Consider the following 21,048-nt stretch of genomic DNA (forward strand, 5'->3'; position numbering starts at 1 on the left):
CATTTAAATGTAAGTTATATCAATTCTGTACTATTTGCAGAAAAAAAATTTTGAGAAAATGAAACATCCATTTTTTTCTTTTTTTTTAATTTTATTATTTATTTTTTTTAATTTACATCCAAATTAGTTAGCATATAGTGAAACAATGATTTCAGGAGTAGATTCCTGAATGCCCATTACCCATTTAGCCCATCCCCCCTCCAACAACCCCTCCAGTAACCCTCAGTTTGTTCTCCATATTTATGAGTCTCTTCTGTTTTGTCCCCCTCCCTGTTTTTATATTACTTTGTTTCCCCTCCCTTATGTTCATCTGTTTTGTCTCTTAAAGTCCTCATATGAGTGAAGCCATATGATTTTTGTATTTCTCTGACTGACTAATTTCACTTAGCATAATACCCTCCAGTTCCATCCACGTAGTTGCAAATGGCAAGATTTCATTCTTTTTGATTGCCGAGTAACACTCCATTGTGTATACAGACCACATCTTCTTTATCCATTCATCCATCGATGGTCATTTGGGCTCTTTCCATACTTTGGCTATTGTTGATAGCGCTGCTATAAACATGGGGTGCATGTGCCCCTTCGAAACAGCACACCCATATGCCTTGCATAAATGCCTAGTAGTGCAATTGCTGGGTCATAGGGTAGTTCTATTTTTAGTTTTTTGAGGAACCTCCATACTGTTTTCCAGAGTGGCTGTACCAGCTTGCATTGCCACCAACAATACAAAAGAGATCCTCTTTCTCCACATGCTCACCAACACCTGTTGTTGCCTGAGTTGTTCACGTTAGCCATTCTGACAGGTGTGAGGTAGTATCTCATTGTGGTTTTGATTTGTATTTCCCTGATGATGAGTGATGGTGAGCACTTTTTCATGTGTCGGTTGGCCATCTGGATGTCTTCTTTGGAGAAGTGTTTGGAGAAGTGTCTATTCATGTCTTTTGCCCATTTCTTCACTGGGTTGTTTGTTTTTTGGGTGTTGAGTCTGAGAAGTTCTTTATAGATTTTGTATACTAACCCTTTATCTGATATGTCATTTGCAAATATCTTCTTCCATTCTGTCCATTGCCTTTTGGTTTTGCTAATTGTTTCCTTCTTTTTATTTTGATGAGGTCCCAGTAGTTTATTTTTGCTTTTGTTTCCCTTGCCTCTGGAGATGTGCTGAGTAAGAAGTTGCTGCAGGCAAGATCAAAGAGGTTTTTGCCTGCTTTCTCCTCTAGGATTTTGATGGCTTCCTGTCTTACATTCAGGTCTTTCATCCATTTTGGGTTTATTTTTGTGTCTGCTGTCAGAAAATGGTCCAGGTTCATTTTTCTGCATGTCGCTGTCCAGTTTTCCCAGCACCGTTTGCTAAACAGACTGTCTTTATTCCACTGGATGTTCTTTCCTGCTTTGTCAAAGATTAGTTGGCCATACGTTTGTAGGTCCATTTCTGGGTTCTCTATTCTGTTCCATTGATCTGAGTGTCTGTTCTTGTGCCAGTACCATACTGTCTTGATGATGACAGCTTTGTAGTATAGCTTGAAGTCCGGGATTGTGATGCCTCCTGCTTTGGTTTTCTTTTTCAAGATTGCTTTGGCTCTTTGGGGTCTTTTCTGCTTCCATACAAATTTTAGGATTGTTTGTTCTAGCTCTTTGAAGAATGCTGGTCCATTCTTGATTAAAAACAAGGAACAGGGGCATCTGGTGGGGCTCAGTCGATTAAGCAGCCAACTCTTGATTTCAGCTCAGGAAATGATCTCGTGGTTCGTGAGATCAAGGCCCATATCAGACTCTGCGGAGAGCGTGGATTCTCTCTTGCCCTCTCTCTCTGCCCCTCCCCTGCTCTCTCTCTCTCTCTCTCTCTCTCTCTCTCTCTCTCTCAAAACAAGTAAATAAACTTAAAAAAAACTAGGAATAAAAAGAAACTCTCATCTTGATAAAAATCATCTACAAAAAAAGCTACATCTAACTAACATCATACTTAATGATGAAAGACCGAATTATTTCCTTCCAGGGTTAGAAATGTAATAAGGATGTTCGCTCTTACCACATTTATTAAAGAATACACTGGAGGTTCTAGCCAGCACAATAAGGGAAAAAGAAACCGATTTTGATCATTAGAAATTGCAATAAAAATATCACAATAGCATCAAATAACATGAAAATACCGAAGGATAAATATGACAAAAACGGCCAAGAAGCAAATATCGAACACTAAAAATAATTCTGAGAGAAATGAAAGAATATATACCATGGAGAGATATACCATGTTAACTGGCCAAAAGATGCCAAAAAACATTTCATGAAAGAAATACATGGATGGTAAATAAGCACATACAAGTAGATACTGAATATCATTAGTTGTCAGGGGAACGCATGTTAAAACCACAATAAGGTATCATGGCACATCTATGAGAATAGCTAAAATTAGGAAGACTGACCATACCTAGTGTTGTTGACGGTGTGCAGAAAGTGGTGCTCTCATATACTGCAGATGAGAATATAAAGTGGTAAAATGTCTTTGGAAAGCATTTAGGAATTTTCTTAAAAGGCGAAATATACACCAACCACGTGATCTAGCCATTCCATTCTTAGGTATTATGCAAAATAAATGAAAGCGTTATGTCCCCACTAAGACTTCTACAATAATATCCATAACAGCTTTATCTGTAGGATTCTAAAACTGAAAATAACCCAACATCCATGAACAAGTCAAGGAATAAACAAATATGGAATTTCCATAAAATGGAATACTATTTGACAATAAAATGGAATGAATTATTGATATGCATTGCAAAATATACGGATGAATGTCAAAATAATTATTCTAAATGGAAGAAGATAAAAGGGTACATGTTGTATGGTTCCATTTATCTGAAGTTCTAAAAACTGCACACTAATCTGTGGCGGTAGATAGAAAATCAGTGACTGCCTGGGGATGGAGGGAGGGGATGAGTGGGACAGGTGGAAAGAACTCCAAAGGATGATGGAGAAATTGGGAGGAAGGGGAATATATGTTCATCACCTTCCATGTGGTTACAGTGTCAGGTTTGTATAAATATGTCAAAACTTAAACTGTGCATATTAAACATGTTCAGTTTTTATGTACATCAATTATATTTCAATAAATCACACACACAAACTACTTTTTAAAAATCTAAAGCAAATTAGGTTAAATCTCAAAATTTTCAAGGACTAGATCCTCAAAGTTTGGGAATTAATTATATTCCTGTAACATGGAGAGAGAGCCAAAGGTAAAAGCAGTTTAATCTTCTAAATTAATACTAAACAAATTAAGGAACATGACGCCAAGTATGTATTCTTCTTTTGTAATTAAGTATAATTTGTCCTATGAAACTCACTCCCACTAGATCTCTCTGTCTCCATACCCTTCTATGAACTTCACATGTGCTGTAGAGCGGTAGTGCAGAAAGGTGAATCTCCCACAGAAAGAATATCCCACTAAACCCACAGAATAGATTCTCTCCCACCCTCCTGTCCCTGGATTCACACATCCTCGTTAGATTCCAGTCGCAAAGACTGAGATGACAAGAATCCAGATACCGTGCGCTCTGGAATTTTCTTGGAAAATATCCTATATCACAAAACACCAAGTTGCTAGCAGCTTGATGCCCAGAAACAGAAACAGCCATGCTGTCGTTCCATGAATTCAAAACAACGATGAGTAATATCTTAGAGCTCTTTTTTTTTTTATGTTTATTTATTTTTCAGAGTGAGACAGAGCATGAGCGGGGGAGGGGCAGAGCAAGAGGGAGACACAGAATCTGAAACAAGCTCCAGGCTGTGAGCTGTCAGCACAGAGCCCGATGCTGGGCTCGAACTCATGGACCGGGAGGGAGATCATGACCTGCGCCGAAGTCAGATGCCCAACCAACTGAGTCACCCAGGCGCCCCAGTTAGAGTTCTAATATAAACAACATATGACAGTTGGAAAACCCCAAATATTTGGAAATAAAGCAATATATTTTTTTTCGTTAAGTTTTTATTTAAAATTCCAGTTAGTTAACATACAGTGTAATATTAGTTTCAGGTGTACAATATTTCTAAGTAATACAGGATCAAAGATGTTTCAAGAGGAATTTTAAATTATCTGGATGCATGGAAATGAAAATACACCTTAAGGAAGTCTGCAGGAGGCAGGAAAAGCAGAATTCAGAGGAAAATTTGTAACTTCCACTTTGTCTATTAGTAAATAACCTAAGCTCCTAAGGATTCCAAAGGTAATTAATGAAATTAATTATGTGTAAGCAATTTTCAATTAATTGTGTGAAACTGTGTATGTGTAAGCAACATTATCAAGCATTAAAAAAAAAAGACTAGCTTTTGTGAAATTCAGGTCTTTGGTCTTACAGATCTCAGGGATTATAGGCAAACTATCATTCTTTCAAATGGCTTTATTAGGCTGTTGTTCCCAGGCTGGTTATAAAACAGCAGGGGAGATGTGTATACTATGAAGTTATTCCACAACCTAATCCAAGAGAGTCTTGACGTGCCCTTAGCCCTATGTCAGTATATTGTACTAAATAAACTATCTTGGTCTATGGAGTTTAAATGCTTTAAATATTTATGGGATATTAAACAGGCACCAGAATATTTTCTGCTAGATATGCTCTCCCTTAATTAGCCACATTTTCAGCTTTTAAAAAGTGAATGGTATATTTTCTCTTTATAGTTAATTTAAATACAGCCTACTCCAGATATCTATTAGCCAAGAAATTCAATGACATAAAACAATTCTTCCCTGAACCTGGGAATATGCACTTTTCCACTTACTAAGATGCACTGTGAAGCTCTATGAAACAAAACAGCATTGGGGCCCCTGGGTGGCTCAGTTGGTCAAACATCCGACTCCTGATTTGGGCTTCGGTCATGATCTCAACGGTTTGTGGGTTTGAGCCCTGCATCAGGCTCTGCGCCGACAGCATGGAGCCTGCTTGGGATTCTCTCTCTCCCTCTCTCTCTCTGCTCCCCCACTACTTGTGCTCTTTCTCTCAAAAAAGTTGTCGTTTTTTTCAAAACAGTATCTTAGGGGTCACTTACTCTCAGTATAGTCTATTGGATCATATGGACTACGGTAAAATCGTGATTTTATACAATTCATTTTGGGAGGTGAGGGAGGAGCAGTCATGTCTGTCTTCATGCTTTGACGCCTATGACCACGACATCCTTCAAACCACGTATGTCGAAAATGTCACAAAATACTTTTTGTTCTTCCAAAACCCTGCTAATCACGCCTCCTACAGGTTACTGGAGTATCCACACCTCAGTCTCTAAAAAGGAAAATTGATACTACAAAATATTTAAGTAGGAAAAATTGTTAACCTAATTCAAAATTGGAACACAGGGTAACAGAGAACAAGGATAGTCACATTCAATTACTGCATGTACAACAGGACTTCTATAATCTCCACTGACAATCACAAACAGGGAGGACCCACTTAATTCGGTCTGTGCTATGCATCTAGATTCATCATCTCCTGTCCGTTATGTCAGTGTCCAACAAGCAGAGCAACCTCCTTCAGCAGCAGTCACCGATATCTGTGACATCCGTCTCTCCTAGGCAGGGCCTTAGGACTAAAACTAGGGAAATGTCCTTTCCTTATGGTCACCCACTATGCTTGTGCAAATGGCTATTTGTTGGCCCTAAGTATTTCGGTCTATTTCAGAAAGTTCATAAACGTTCAAGTTACTCTTTATACATGAAATGTATAAATTCTAGAGAAAATTTCATCTTATTTATGTGGAAAGATCCATGACAAAAAAAAATACTAGTCTGGAGAAATACACCAATTTTATTCATTGATTTACATAATCTTAACTGAATTTAGACCCATGTAAGTACATAAATGTAAGTAAATAAATCTAATAGCATGTATATATAAAAAAGAAATACAATGGAGTATTCTAGCAGGGTTACATTTTCCTTAAGGTAAAGATATTTCAAGTTTACCCTTTATGAAGAAATTAAAATCACAAATAATACTAGAACTTGCTTTAAAAGAGGAAAAAAAATATATAGATGATAAATATATTTAGATAAAAGATAAAAATACAAAATATATACATGTATAAAAATTATATATAGATAGGGGCACCTGGGTGGCTCAATCAGGTAAGCATCAGACTCTGGATTTAGGCTCAGGTCATGATCTCACAATTCATGGGTTCAAGCCCCACACTGGGCTCTGTGCTGACAGCTTGAGCTTGCTTGGGATTCTCTCTCTCCCTCTCTCTCTGCCCTTCCCCCACTCGCACTCCCTCTCAAAAGTAAATAAACATTAAAAAAAATATATATATATATATATATATATGTATGTATATCCCTACCTCTATTCCTCTAATTCTCATCTATATGACTCCGAGAAATAATGAATTCAGTAATTTTATTTCAAACTAAAAAACAACTGTTAAAACACTTTGAATCATTTATCGGCAATTTCATGAACATTTATATATCAATCACATTACTAGAGATACACTTAAACACTTCCATTTTTCACTATCCCTAATAGCAATTTGAATTTGTTTTCAAATTTACAAGTCATGTTATCTTGTATGGAACAGAATAAATAATAAAAAAGCAACACACTATACATTTTCCTACCCCAAACAGAAAACATAATTTTTATGATACAAATAAGCACACATTTATTCCTCTAGATGCAGTTTATAATAATTGCTCTGCTAATCTAAAAAATACCATTTGAAGTTGAAATAAGTATACAGATCAATTCAAGGCGGAATTGACAAGTTTATATTTAAAAATCTTCCCACTCAAAGCACAGTTTGTATTTACATCTTGTTTATGACCTCAATAGATTTAGTTTTGCCTGAGGCTTTAAGTTCTTCAAAAAAAAAAATTTTTTTTTTTTTAATTTGAGACAGAGAGCATGAGTGCAAGCAGGGGAGAAGGGCAGAGAGAAAGAGAGGGAGGATTTTTTTTTAAGTTTATGTATTTATTTGTTTTGAGAGAGAGAGGGAACACTGGTGGAGGAAGGGCAAAGAGAGGGAGAGAGAGAATCCCAAGCAGGCTCCTTGCTGTCAACGCAGAGCCCAATGCAGGGCTTGATCTCACAAACCTCAAGATCGTGACCTAAGTTGAAATCAAGAGGTGGATGCAACCAAATGACCACCCAGGCACCCCGAGAGAGAGAGAGCAAGAGGGAGAGAGAGAAAGAGAGAGAGGGAAATAGAATCTTAAGCAGACTCCACGATCCGTGTGGAGCCCAAAGCAGGGCTCGATCCCCTGATCCTGGGATCATGGCCCGATTTGAAATCAAGATTAGAGGCTCAACCGACTGAACCACCCAGGAACCCCTTAAAAATTTTTACGTACGGATCTCACGTGTATAGAAAAGCATGCAATTGCAAGACTCCATTGATTTTTCACGAACTGAATATTCCCACAAACAGCGCCTAGCAGATTGCCACGGCACCAGAGACTTCCTAACTCCCCACAGTCGCTACCTTCAACAAGGGCCATCATCCTTGACCGTTAACCAAATGAATTAATTTTGTCTGTTCTTGAACCTATAGCAACTGAATCACACACTTTCTATTCTTTGAATCTGTCTGGTTTTGCTCAGCATTATGTCCATGGGATTCACCCTGCAGGTGAGGGTTGCTTATTCCCTGTGTTGCCTAGTGTCTCCATCGGGCTGGTACAGCCCAATTTATTAATCCAAACCACTGTTGTGAACACCTATGTACTTGCTGGTGTTTGACTATTAAAACAGTCCTGTTTGGACCTCCCTGTTCAACTCATTAGTAAACAATGCACGTTTCTCTGGAGGGCATGCCCGTGTTTGGCTTTACCAACCAATTTAAACTCCCAGTAGTATTAAGTGAGCATTCTACTCCAAAGACTGATGTTTTCCTCCATTTTCCTTTTTCTGGGAAGCAAAATTTAAGCAATTCTGGCAGGTATACTCTGTGATTATACATTTTAAAATAAATTTTTACTAGGCATTTAAGGCTCTGGTTGCCGCTATAATCAAGGTCATATCAGCTTCACGTTTTCCAAAGTGGCTGTTGTACCAAATACACTGAAATGAGCATTTCGGTTTCTCCAAATATGTTTGTCTGTCTGTTGGCTTGTTTTGATTTTGCTCTGTCTCCTTTGGCTGTCTTTCTCTTTCTCCCTGCTCCCTCCTCAACCTGTCTCTCTGTCTCTTATCTCTCTACTCCACCTCCTGTCTCTTTCCATTTTACCTATCCTGATGATACTATTCTGTAGACATTTTTAACAGCTGTATAAAGGACTAGTTGACATGCAATAAGTTAAAGTGTATAATTTCATGAGTTTTCGAATGTGCATACAGATGTTAAACCATCACCACGATATAAACAACATTTCCATTGCCCTCCAAAGTTTCCTCATGCCTCTTTGTGACCCAGACAGCCACATATCTTCTGACACTGTTTAGTTTGCATTTTCCAGAATTTTATACATATGACATTATACAGTACACATCCCTTTTTTCTGGCTGTTTTCACTCAGAACAATTATTTTGAAATTCCTCCATGACACTGCACATATTAAAGGTCTATTCCTTTTTACTGGTGACTGGTATTACATTCTATGACTACACCACAATTTGTTAATTCCCTCACTTGTTCATGGACTTTTGAGCTTTTTCAGTTAGAGGCTACTACAAATAAAATGACTATAAACATTTGTGTATAAGACTTTGCATGAACATATGCTTTCGTATTTTTCTTGGATAAATACCCAGGAGTGAGACTGCTGGTTCACATGGTAAATATGTGTTGAATTTCATAAGAAACCACCAAATTATTTCTCCAAACTGTACCATTTTTGCCCACCAGCAACGTACAGACTTTCTATTTGCTCAACATCACTGCCAACACTTGGCATGGCTGGACTTTTTTAATGATCCCATTCCAATGGGTGTGTAAAGATATCTCATTGTACTTTAAATTTGTATTTCTCCACGACAGTGAAGTTAACATCATTTCATGTGTCTATTTTCCGTTCACATATCTTCTTTCTTGATATTTCCTTTTCAAATCTTGTGCCAATTTTTAATAAGATTGCTTTTCTCTTATTGTTGAGTTGTAATGATTCTTACAATAATCTGGATAAAATTTATAATTAATTATAGTTATGTATTTCTTTTTCTGTGGCCAGTATTTTCACTATTTGAAATGTCTTTTGAAAAACAGTTTTAATTCTGATTAAAATGAATTTATCGTATTTGTTCTACAGTTTGTGTTTTTTCCATACCGTTTGGGTAATCTATGGCCAATTCAAGACCACTCAGATTTTCTCGTTTTCTTCTTGAAACAAGTCTTAACGTTTCCTCCATTTTTTCAGTGAACAAATTCTCCTCCTCAAATATCAAACAGCAATGCCTCATGAGAGCTTTCTTGTGGGGGAGAAAAAGTTAGCCTAATCCTTTCAGTTCAGGTTCTCAGACTACTTTGTTGACACTGAACATTCAACTATCAGGTTTTTCTCTGCCCCTTTATTTATTCTTTCAATAAAATTTTACTAGGTGCCTGCTATGTGACAGGCACAATGCTAAACACTGAGGATAGAAAGGAAAAAATAACGTGTATGAGATTTTTACTCACACAAGTGAAACTTTCTCAAGTTATTACTTTGTGTTCTAAGCCTCACAATTCTCTTTGGATCTGCTACAGCAGACAATTCTATTGAGAATTCTGAAAATGTCCTCGTCTCGATATACAGGAGTCCTGCTATCACCACATGATTTATCTTCCCTTCTAACTTCTCCTTGATCCCAATCCTTTTTTTCATGATGAAAACTTGCCCTTTTTGGGAGATTTCCTCTCCTTTCTTCTGTCTCCAGTGATTAAAAGCTCCAGCTCCTACAGTTAGGCAGTTCAGATCTGAACCAGTCTCTATCAGCTTGGATCCTGGGTCCTGGATCCACAGATAACCTGTGTCTTCCAAAGCTGCTATTTCTTCATCTATAAAGTGGTGACCAAGAAGGATGTTTATTCTAACTTGATGTTGTAAGGATGGAGTAAATGCACTCAAGACACAAACCATTTGTGACAAACAAGAAATTGGCAATAAATGTGAGTTGCTATTATTATATATTGTCATAATGATGTTAATATTATGTTTTCAGACTTTATTTAAGACCATTTGTCTTCTTTTCCCCACTTTTTGTACAGGAAAAAGTCTTCTGGTGTTTCCTTAGACTCTCCTTGTGATGTATCTTGATCCTATTACCTTTGTCTTAGACAGAGTTGTAGCCAAAATATTGGAATTTTTATCTTCAAAAGAAGAACTCAATCTTACAAAAGTAGATGCCTCCACCTCGTCCCCCCTATCTCGGAATACTTCTCAAGCTCCTTTTTTTTAACCCTGGTCATTCTTTTTGTCTCTCTCTTCCTTGTTACCTGTACTGGGAAGTAAAGACACCATTCCCTACACCCATCTACACCATTCATTTTGCTTCATTCTGACCTCTTCCCTACTAGGACTGCCTGTTCTTATATTTCTCCAGGATAGGAACATTGCATGTTCATGGTCTTTGTGTAAAATATAGAGCATCATGATGTCTCTTTACCCTTAGACCAATGCAATCTATAATGACCATTTTATATGTGAATATTTGTAAACTACTCACAATTTCTGCTGCAGAAACGTATCAAGAGTTTTATTCCTCTTTTTCCTCCAGCTATTGCTAAAAGATCATAAATTATTTCATTACTAGAACTCAACAAACATGTTTTCTGTTCCTGACATGTCTGATGCATTCTACTGAGAATTTCTAATCATGGTTTATAAAACGTAATCTCTCTGTGCTTTTTTTTTTTTTTTTTTGGCTGAATTCCTTACAATAAAACTAACAATGTGACACTGTTTAACCTTCTACTGTAGTTCTTTTCCTTCAGAAATTCCATTTATTCATTCATTTCCCTCTACTGGCTCTTCCTCATTCTCCTGGCTAATTAGGCAAGCTGACATTAAAAGTAACTCAAAAAAAAAAATCTCCTCTCCTCTCATTTTTACAGCTTACAGATGTGCACGTTCATCAGGTGTGGCACTCCACAGTGCCTCTGGTCCCCAGGCTGCACCACAGGTGTCCCCACGGGCACTCTGGTCTCTACCTCCCCCTCACTATTCCACTTTCAGATCTACATCCTCTATTTCCAGGCACCTCCTCAAACTGCTTGAAGAGATTCCTTGATTTCTTTCTTTCTCTTGGAGGCCATCTTAGTTTTTGCCCAGGAAGCATTAAAACATTCTTACAAAGCAGGTTTGTGAACTGACATGAAATTATAGTATATTAAACTGAGGCAAGGGTGCCTGGGTGGCTCAGCTCATGATCTCACAGTTCATGAGTCTGAGCCCTGCATCAGGTTCTATGCTGACAGCTCAGAGCCTGGAGCCTGCTTCGGATTCTGTGTCTCCCTCTCTGTCTGTTTCCCCTGCTCGTGCTCTCTTCCTGTGACTCTCAAAAATAAATAAACATTAAAAAAAAATTTTAATTAAAAAATCTTTAACTGGGGCAAAAAGAGAGACTAAAATATTTCTAAAATTCATATAACAGAACTCTATTTGGTTTTCTTTGAGAATGGAAGGACCATTATAAATTTCTTGTAGCATAGTGAATATAATGAATTAATATTATTTAAAGTTGTTTTATTATTTGCAGTACATAGAGTAAAAGTCCCTCAACTCTATCTTAGAAACATAAGAGTTAATAAGTAAACAATGCCAAAATTGATGTGACAAAAGGTGCAAAAAAGTTAATGCATTTGAAGCAATAAATTAACATGTAGACAGATGGTATAACCTTCCTGTGAAAATAAGATTCTAAAATTTACACTTCTGTGAAACCAAAATGTGATCATCAGAGTACTCTCTAACAAGTCTTATTAGAATTGATTAAATCATATCCCTCTGGGTTTAGAAATAATGCTAATTAACCCTCATGGAGTGACAAAAAAAATGGCATTGGTTACTGGACAAATAGATACCTACTGATTATATTTAAGGCATTTTGGGGAAGAGGAAAGATAAAATATTACGCTTTTAAAATTTATGTTTCTTGGGGCGCCTGGGTGGCTCAGTCGGTTGAGCGTCCGACTTCGGCTCAGGTCATGATCTCACGGTCCGTGAGTTCGAGCCCCGCATCAGGCTCTGTGCTGACAGCTCAGAGCCTGGAGCCTGCTTCGGATTCTGTGTCTCCCTCTCTCTCTGACCCTCCCCTGTTCATGCTCTGTCTCTCTCTGTCTCAAAAATAAATAAACGTTAAAAAAAAAAATTTATAAAATTTATGTTTCTCTGGGTCTGTGCATGTCTGTGCATATGTTTCAGCTACTTCAGTTGAATATACACATAGATATATATGTTAATTTTCAGATGAGAAATAAATATATATATAATATGCTAATTTTCAGATGAGTAATGAAGAAAAAATGAGTCAACATCAAACATCAGCAGGTCTTTCCTGTTAAACAATCATTTACCTAGTATTCATAAACATCACATTAAGATATTCATTTATTAAATCAATTACTCTGTCACTTGTGATTTTACATCTACTGAAAATTTATCCATAGGTCTGCCAAGAAAATTGCCCGATAAAGAAAACAAAATGATCACCATAAACATTCTGTATATTATTTATTACAATTAAGAGTATAATCACATTTTCAACTATAACAGGTGGCTGTTTACACTTTAAAATATATGTAATCACTACTTCATTTGTTATCCAGCTATGTTATAATTTCCATATAAATGAGAAAATATATTCTAATGAAACTAATGAGAAAATATATTCTTTAAAAATGACCAAATTATGAAGCAATTAATTGCAATAAATCAAAGATATGAAGGACCAACTCTGTTGTTTCTCACAGATAACTAATAATTATCAATGAATTAATTTCATTTTTCCAAAAGAAGGCATTTAATTTTCATTAAAAATTTTATTCTCCTAAAACTGGACCACTTCTGTATACCATACACAAAAACCAACTCAAAATGGATTAAAGACATAACTGTGATACCTGAAACCATAAAACGCCTTGAAGAAAACATACGCAGTAATCTCTCTGACATAAGCTTTAGCAACATTTTTCTAGATATGTCTCCTGAGGCAAGGGAAACAAAAGCAAAATTGAACTAATGTGACTACACCAAAATAAAAAGCTTTTGCACAATGAAGGAAACCACCAACAAAATGAGATGATAACCTACTGAATGGGAGAAGATATTCACAAATGATATATGTTATAGGGGGTTAATACACAAAATATATTAAAAAATTATACAACTCAGCACCAATAAAACCAATAACCTGACTTAAAAATGGGCAGAGGATCTGAATAGACACTTTTCAAGAGAAAAGACATACAGGTGGCCAACAGACACATGAAAAGATGCTCAACATCACTCATCATCAAATGCAAATGCATATCAAAAGCACAATGAGGTATCGCCTTACACCTGTCAGAATAGCTAGAATTAAAAAAGAAAAGGAAAGAAACAACAAGGGCTCATGAGAATGTGGAGAAAAAGGAACACTTGGCTGTGTTGGTGAGAATGTAAACTGATGCAGCCACTGTGGAAACAGTACGGAAGTTCTTCATAACATTAAAACTAGAAATAGCATATGATCCAGTTAATTCCACTCCTGGGTATTTAACCAAAGAAAACAAAAACACTAGTTCGAAAAGATATAAACACCCCTATACTTACAGCAGCATTGTTTATAACAGCCAAGACCTGAAAGCAACCCAAGCACCCACGGATAGATGAATGGATGAAAAAGAAGAGGTGTTACAATGGAATCTTACTCAGCCATAAAAAAGAAGAGATCCTGCCATTTCAACAACATGGATGAACCTAGAGGGAACTGTCCTAAGTGAAATAAGTCAGAAAGAGAAAGACAAATACCATTATGGTTTCACTTATATGTGCAATCTGAAAAACAAAACGAACAAACAAAAAAGCTGAAACAAACCCATAAATACAGAGAACAAAGTCATGGTTGCCAGAGGGGAGGGAGTGGGGATGGGCAAAATGGGTTGAATGGGAATGAGAGGTACAGGCTTCAAGTTATGGCATGAGTAAGTCCCAGAGGTGAAAAGTACAACATGGGGAATACAGTCAATGATACCGTAACGGTATTGTGTGGTGGCCGGTGAACCAAGGTAGCTATACTTGTGGTGACATAGCATGGTTAACAGAGTTGTTGAATCACTATGTTGTATGCCTGAAACCAATGTAATATTGTGTGTCAACCGTACTTCAAAAGAACAAATAAATAAAATAATATACATACCATTCTCATGAAATTATGGAGACCATCAAATAAACCAAGGAGAAAGCACCAACATAATGTATGCTCTATACAAGAAGCTCAATAAACCTTTGTTTAATCTAAATCTAATCTTTAAAAATTGTGTTCTTTCATTATTTCCTATATAGTTTTTTTATGTTTATTTATTTATTTTGAGAGAGAGAGAGAGATAGGGAGTGAGCAGGGGAGGGGAGAGAGAGAGGGAAACTGAGAATCCCAAGCAGACTCTGCACTAACACAGGGCTCAAACCCACGAACCATGAGATAATGACCTGAGTTGAAATCAAGAGTCAGATGCTTAACTGACTGAGCCACCCAGGTGCCTCGTTTCCTTTATAGTTTTAAAATGAATACCCAATTTTAAAAGACGTAATAAAGTGTGACCTTATCTCTCTTAAGTCTCCTTTCTATGATGGATTCTCAATATGGAAACAGAGCCAAATATTCATAATCAGAAAGCTCAAACATTTGTGCTTACATTCATAAAACGTTACATGTGTCCTAAGTTATGTTTAATTACCTAACATTTGTTTCTACTGTACTCCTATTTTCCTACAGACTTTTATGGAGATGTCTGTTTTCCATTGTATTAACTTACTGCATTAATTTAACAACTGTTTACTGAGCACCTGTCACATAGTAAAAATGTAATGAAAGCGTCCCATAAATGCCAGAAAATTACAACCTATGGAAAACTGGAGCAAAATACATGAATAGCTAGTCTAAAAAGTAAAGAATGGCATCTTTCACGAAAGAGGCATGATGAAACACAAAGGAAAATGTCGCACCACATTCCTTACAGAAGTGCAAATCTGGGCAGTGCCCCCTCATGGTGCTGCGGGTCAATGACAATCGTGGAATAAAGGAACAGAAGTAACGACAAGTCTAAGGACCTATCATTGATCAACACCCACGTATAATTTGTTAGAGAAACAAAATGTTCCAGGAAAAAGACAGAAAAACAAGAGGCCAGAGACACTTTAAAAACAGAATGTAACACTAGGAAGGCAAAGAAAAAAGATTTTTCAATCAAAGACATGTGGTCAATGGTGTTGAGAGAGCTCAATGAGGGAGAAGATGCACAGAAGACCTTTGGTCCTGGGACAAAGCTCCAGGAACTTGACAAAACAGTTCTGGAGCTGTGGCATGAGGGGGACAAAGCAGTAGATACCGAAGGAGCAAAGTGAATGGCTGTGACCCACACTTTTGAAACTTTGAGAAATTGGTGAACTGATGGTACTTAAGGAAAAAGAAAGGTCAGTGGCAAGGGTTTTGGTTTTTTTTTTCTTAATCATTTGGAAATGAGAAGGTGAATATCTTAAAAGTCAAGAAGTGGTGCGCCTGGGTAGCTCAGTCGGTTGAGCGTCCGACTCTTGATTTTGGCTCAGGTCATGATGTCACAGTTTGTGAGTTTGAGCCCCGTGCTGGGCTCCGCGCTGACAGTGTGAAGCCTGGATGGGATTCTCTCTCCCTCTCCTTTTCTCTTTGCCTCAAAAATAAATAAATAAATATTTTTTTAAAAAATCAAGTGGTGGGAGAGTGATAATGAGATTGAATGTGGGAAAGAAGGTAGATGCGATAATACATTTCCAGAAAAGGTAAATTGGATTGAAAACCCGGGCTCTTTGTTGTGAAATCAATGGGAAATAGGTGAAGGGGAAATTTTACACAGCTCACTTCAAATGGCATTCATCTTTTCAGTTAATCCAGGATGTGGCCATGTGCAAACAATGAGAAGAGAAGTGTGCAGGATTACTGAACAATTGTTGTTTTCCACAGTATATCCTTTCCTACTTGGATTCTTAAGAGCACTCGGATTTCCTGTTGCGGAATTACCTGAGCCCCAGTGTTTGTGAGTGTGCTACAACATGAAATCCAGGTGCCTGCCTCCCATCACAAAAGCTGTGGGGGCCCAATCTTGCTTCTCACCAGCCCATACAGCCAAGAGGCAGACGTGTCCTACACTAAGCCAGAGAATTTACTCCCGGGACTTTAAACCTTGATGCAAGACTAGACAGAGGGTGGGAAGTACATCCTCCCTAGCAGCTGTGCCCTGATACGGTCCTGCCAAATAACCATTCCCACAGCTCCCGCGTCCTGGCTTCCCGGCTGCCTTGGTCTTGTCTTCTGCAAGGCTGTTTCTCCAGACTTCTTGCACTTCCATGAGCTTTTGGTATCAGGCCAGTGACTTTCATTTGGCTTAAGTGATCCGTAAGTAGTTTTATTTGTTGCAACAACAACCTCCCCCACCAACACACACACACACACACACACACAAATGTAACTGGCACAGTAGTTAAGACTGAAGGAAGAGACAGCATTCATAATTGAGATCATGGAATCATTAACAGAGTCATCCAGAGGTGAAAGAGAATCACCAGTAGCACTAAAAACCCAGTTAAAATTTAAAAAGGACATAAAGTAACGGTTTTACAGTGGTCAAGTGTAATGATCCACATGATAACAATTCTCCACAGTCAGGAGATATATTTCAATAGTTAGACAGTCAAGATGCCAGTTACTGGCCAAGGCACTGGATATTGCCTCCCTAAAGACTCCACTGAAATATCCAGACACAGCAAAATGACTTATAACACATCAATGTTTTTCCAGGCTCAGCAACCTATAGAAAAGCAGCAGATGATGATCGTTCGAGATCCCTTAAGCCCTTTTAAGAATGAATGCCCTGGAAGCAGAAATATCACTTTGGATCTCCTATCTTTAAGAGCCTTGACTTCCCTCTGCTAGACTAGCCCTTGATGTCTTGTAATGATAAAGCAAGCAACAGGAAACCTACCAGCAAGTGCCAAAAAGGGAACCTCAGTGAGGTCTAACAGCAAGTGCTGGTTTTACTTCTAATCACCTGCGTGGCTGGCTAAGTCAGATACCTTTTTTGTCTTTTATCTTCTTTGTCTGTAGACTGAGAAGATTAGACAGAATTTTCACCCAGCTCGAAGCTTCCGGAACCTGTGCTGTGATTTCTCCATGTAGTCTGATTCCCATATGGTACACAGATCTAAAAATAGTATTACTGTGGGAAGAAATCTAGGAGGAGTGTCGTGACAGTGCCATCCATGAGCTTTAGATGAGCAGTTTCATGAAGCAGTTCCTACTAGATTGCCAGCATATTGACTTTCTCATCAGAACGAGCGACAGGAGTAATAATATGACTCATGCTACAGGAAAGTCATAATTAAAACTCATTAAATAGATTAGATTTAAAGTAATAAGGAAGTTTTACAAACTAAAATTACACTTTGCATATTACTAACATATACTGTACTTTATGTCCTCACTCTCTGGGGAGAAAACATGCCACTCTATTTTTGGTTTTTACTTCTGGTTGTGGAGGAGATACATTTCTCCCCGAACTGTCTTTTGAGTACCATGGTAACCACATCCTTGCAGCAAAGTCTGTCCTGTGGGATGTGCAATTTAAGACATTTGCAAATGCCACCTGAGATCACACTAAACAGACCCGAAAGGCTACGCTTCACCATGAAAGTGGGAACATCGTTTAGTGTTAGTCAAAATAAAATGCCAAGAATGGGGAAGAGGGATGGGATCCAACCAATACACTGACTTTTGCCACCGCTCGGACAATCCAAGAGCTCTTTTCCTTCTTTCTCTCTTTTTTTCTCCACACATCTTCTCTGGGTGTCTGCACTAGGGGTGAAGCTCAAGGTAAGGAGAGCCTGGGGCTAGGAATGGAAAGACGCCAGCTAAGGGACAAGAAAGGAAACAGAGATTTGATGACACCATCCCAATGGTTTTATGCATAAGCAGAATGTGCCTCAAGGTCCAATTCTGGAGGTTCTAGAAGCATTACTAAGAAGGAATACACCTTGATGATTCTCTGCCAACAGGGAAATGATGTCCAGTAGGAAATCTAGCAGGAAGTGAGATTTGCCCTGAGGGGAATTCAGCCAACAGATTCAGATGTGGGCACGTGTGAGCCACAGGCTACTGGCCTCTCCTCTGCAGAAGACTTTTTCCTAGCTTCAGATACAGGAGGCGGGGGGGGGGGGGGGGGGCAGTAAAACCGAGTCATTCTAATGTGACAATCAAAATAAGTGACACTTGTAACAGGACAGCAATCTGGTGTCCTATATAATCATCCAACAAAAAAAAGACAGTTGAGTACCTTTATGTAGAAACATCAAAATAGTGAGGGATATGGCTTTTCTTCCTCTGCTAAGTATCATATGTAAGAAACTGATTTTATTTTTGAAAGGTAATTTTTGTTTAAAAAAGAACGCTATTTTTATTATCGAATGTTTGAGAAAACAATCAAAATAATAATGACAGTGATATTCGTAATGAATAATATTGAAAAAGATTTTTCTGAACACACACTATATCAAGCCATAATCAACATACAATTTGTAGTTGAAGGGTTTTAAAAAAAATAATTTGGGAGAAGTTTATTAAAATAGTTTACAATTAAGGGCACCTGGCTGGCTCAGTTGGTTAAGTGTCTGACTCTTGGTTTTGGCTCACGTCATGATCTCACAGTTTGTGGGTTCGAGCCTCTGATCGGGTTCTGCGCTGACAGTGCTGAGCCTGCTTGAGATTCTCTCTCTCTCTCCCTCTTTCTCTGCCCCTCCTGCTCTCTCTCTCTCTCTCAAAAATAAAATAAAACTTTAAAAAATGTTTAAAAAATTGGGGTTTTTTTAAGTTGATTTATTTTGAGAGAGAGAGAGAGAGAGAGAGAGCAAGTGGGGAAAGGGCAGAGAGAGGGACAGACAGAATCCCAAGCAGGCTCTGTGCTGACAGCACAGACCCTGATGCAGGGCTTGGACTCATGAACTGTGAGATCATGACCTCAGCCGAGATCAAGAGTCGGCCACTTAAGTGACTGAGCCACCCAGGCGCTCCCAAATTAGTGTACATTTAGGGGCGCCTGGGTGGCTCAGTCAGTTGATCAAGCATCCAACTTCGGCTCAGGTCATCATCTCATGGTTCATGGGTTTGAGCCCCACATCAGCCTTTGTGCTGACAGCACAGAGCCTACTTGGGATTCTTGGTATCCCTCTCTCTTTGGCCCTCCCATGCTCTCTGTCTCTCTCTCAAAAATATTTTTTTTATTTATAACAAAAATAGTTTACATCTAATCTTTTAGATTAATGGTTTGTTATACATTTATCCATAGTTTATAAATCATTTTACCATTTTAATTAATTACAATTAGAAACTCTATACCTCTCACGATTCCAGATTTCAAACTATATTACAAAGCTGTAGTCATCAAGACAGTATGTTGCTGGCACAAAAACAGACACATGGGTCAATGGAATAGAATAGAAAACCCAGAAATGGATGCAAAACTATACGGTCAACTTTTCAACAAAGCAGAAAAGAATACCCAATGGAAAAAAGATAGTCTCTTCTTCAACAAATGGTGCTGGGAAAACTGGACAGCAACATGCAAAAGAATGAAACTGGATCACTTTCTTACACCATACACAAAAATAAATTCAAAATGGATGACAGACCTACATGTGAGACAGGAAACCAGCAAAATCCTACAGGAGCACACAGGCAGCAACCTCCTTGAACTTGGCTGCAGCAACTTCTTACTAGACACATCACCAGAGGCAAGGGAAATAAAAGCAAAAATGAACTACTGGGACCTCATCAAGGTAAAATGCTTCTTCACTGAAAAGGAAACAATCAACAAAACTAAAAGGCCACCTATGAAATGGGAGAAAATATTTGCAAACGATGTATCTGATAAAGGTTAGCATCCAAAATCTATAAAGAACTTACGAAACTCAACACCCAAAAACCAAATAATCCAGTTATGAAATGGGCAGAAGACATGCATAGACACTTTTCCAAAGAAGACATCCAGATGGCTAACAGACGCATGAAAAGATGCTCAGTAACACTCATCATCAGGGAAATACAAGTCAAAACCACTATGAGATACCACCTCGCCCCTGTCAAAATGGCTAATATTAGCAACACAAGAAACAACAGGTATTGGCAAGGACGCAGAAAAAGGGGAATCTTCCTGCACTGTTGGTGGGAATTCAAACCGGTGCAGTCACCCTGGAGAAGAGTATGGAGGTTCCTCAAAATATTAAAAAGAGAACCACCCTATGATCCAGCAATTGCAATATTACACATTTACCCAAAGGATCCAAAAATACAGATTCAAAGGGGTACCTGCACCCCAACGTTTATAGCAGCATTATCAACGATAGCCAAACTATGGAGAGAGTGCAAACGTCCATCTACTGATGAATGGATAAAGAAGATGTGGCATATGTTTATATATATACATACATATATACATGCATATGTATATTTATATGTATATATGTATGTGTATATGTATATGTATGTGTATGTGTATATGTATATGTATATGTATGTGTATATGTATATGTATATGTATATGTATATGTATATATACATACACACACGCAACACATATATATACGTTGGGACGAGCACATGTGTGTATACACAATGGAATACTACTCAGCCATCAAAGAGAATGAAATCTTGCCATTTGTAAGATGTGGATGGAGCTAGAATGTATTATACTAAGCAGACTAAACAAGTCAATCAGAGCAAGACAAGTACCATATGATTTAACTCATATGTGGAATTGAAGAAACAAAACAGTTGAATACATGAATATATAAGGGGGGATAAAAAGAGGAGAAACAAACCACGAGAGATGATGATAGACAACAAAGTGAGGATTGTGGAGGGGGGT

The 21,048-nt window shown here is 37.9% G+C and overlaps 1 protein-coding gene across 1 annotated transcript in view; it reads right to left on the minus strand.

Moving 5' to 3' along the window:
* GPM6A (glycoprotein M6A) overlaps positions 1-21,048 on the minus strand; it is a 358,838-nt gene that overhangs the window by 214,399 nt on the left and 123,391 nt on the right. The window lies entirely within an intron of this gene.

The sequence above is a fragment of the Neofelis nebulosa genome, chromosome 3 (assembly GCF_028018385.1).
Source record: "Neofelis nebulosa isolate mNeoNeb1 chromosome 3, mNeoNeb1.pri, whole genome shotgun sequence".
Taxonomy (NCBI): Eukaryota; Metazoa; Chordata; class Mammalia; order Carnivora; family Felidae; genus Neofelis; species Neofelis nebulosa.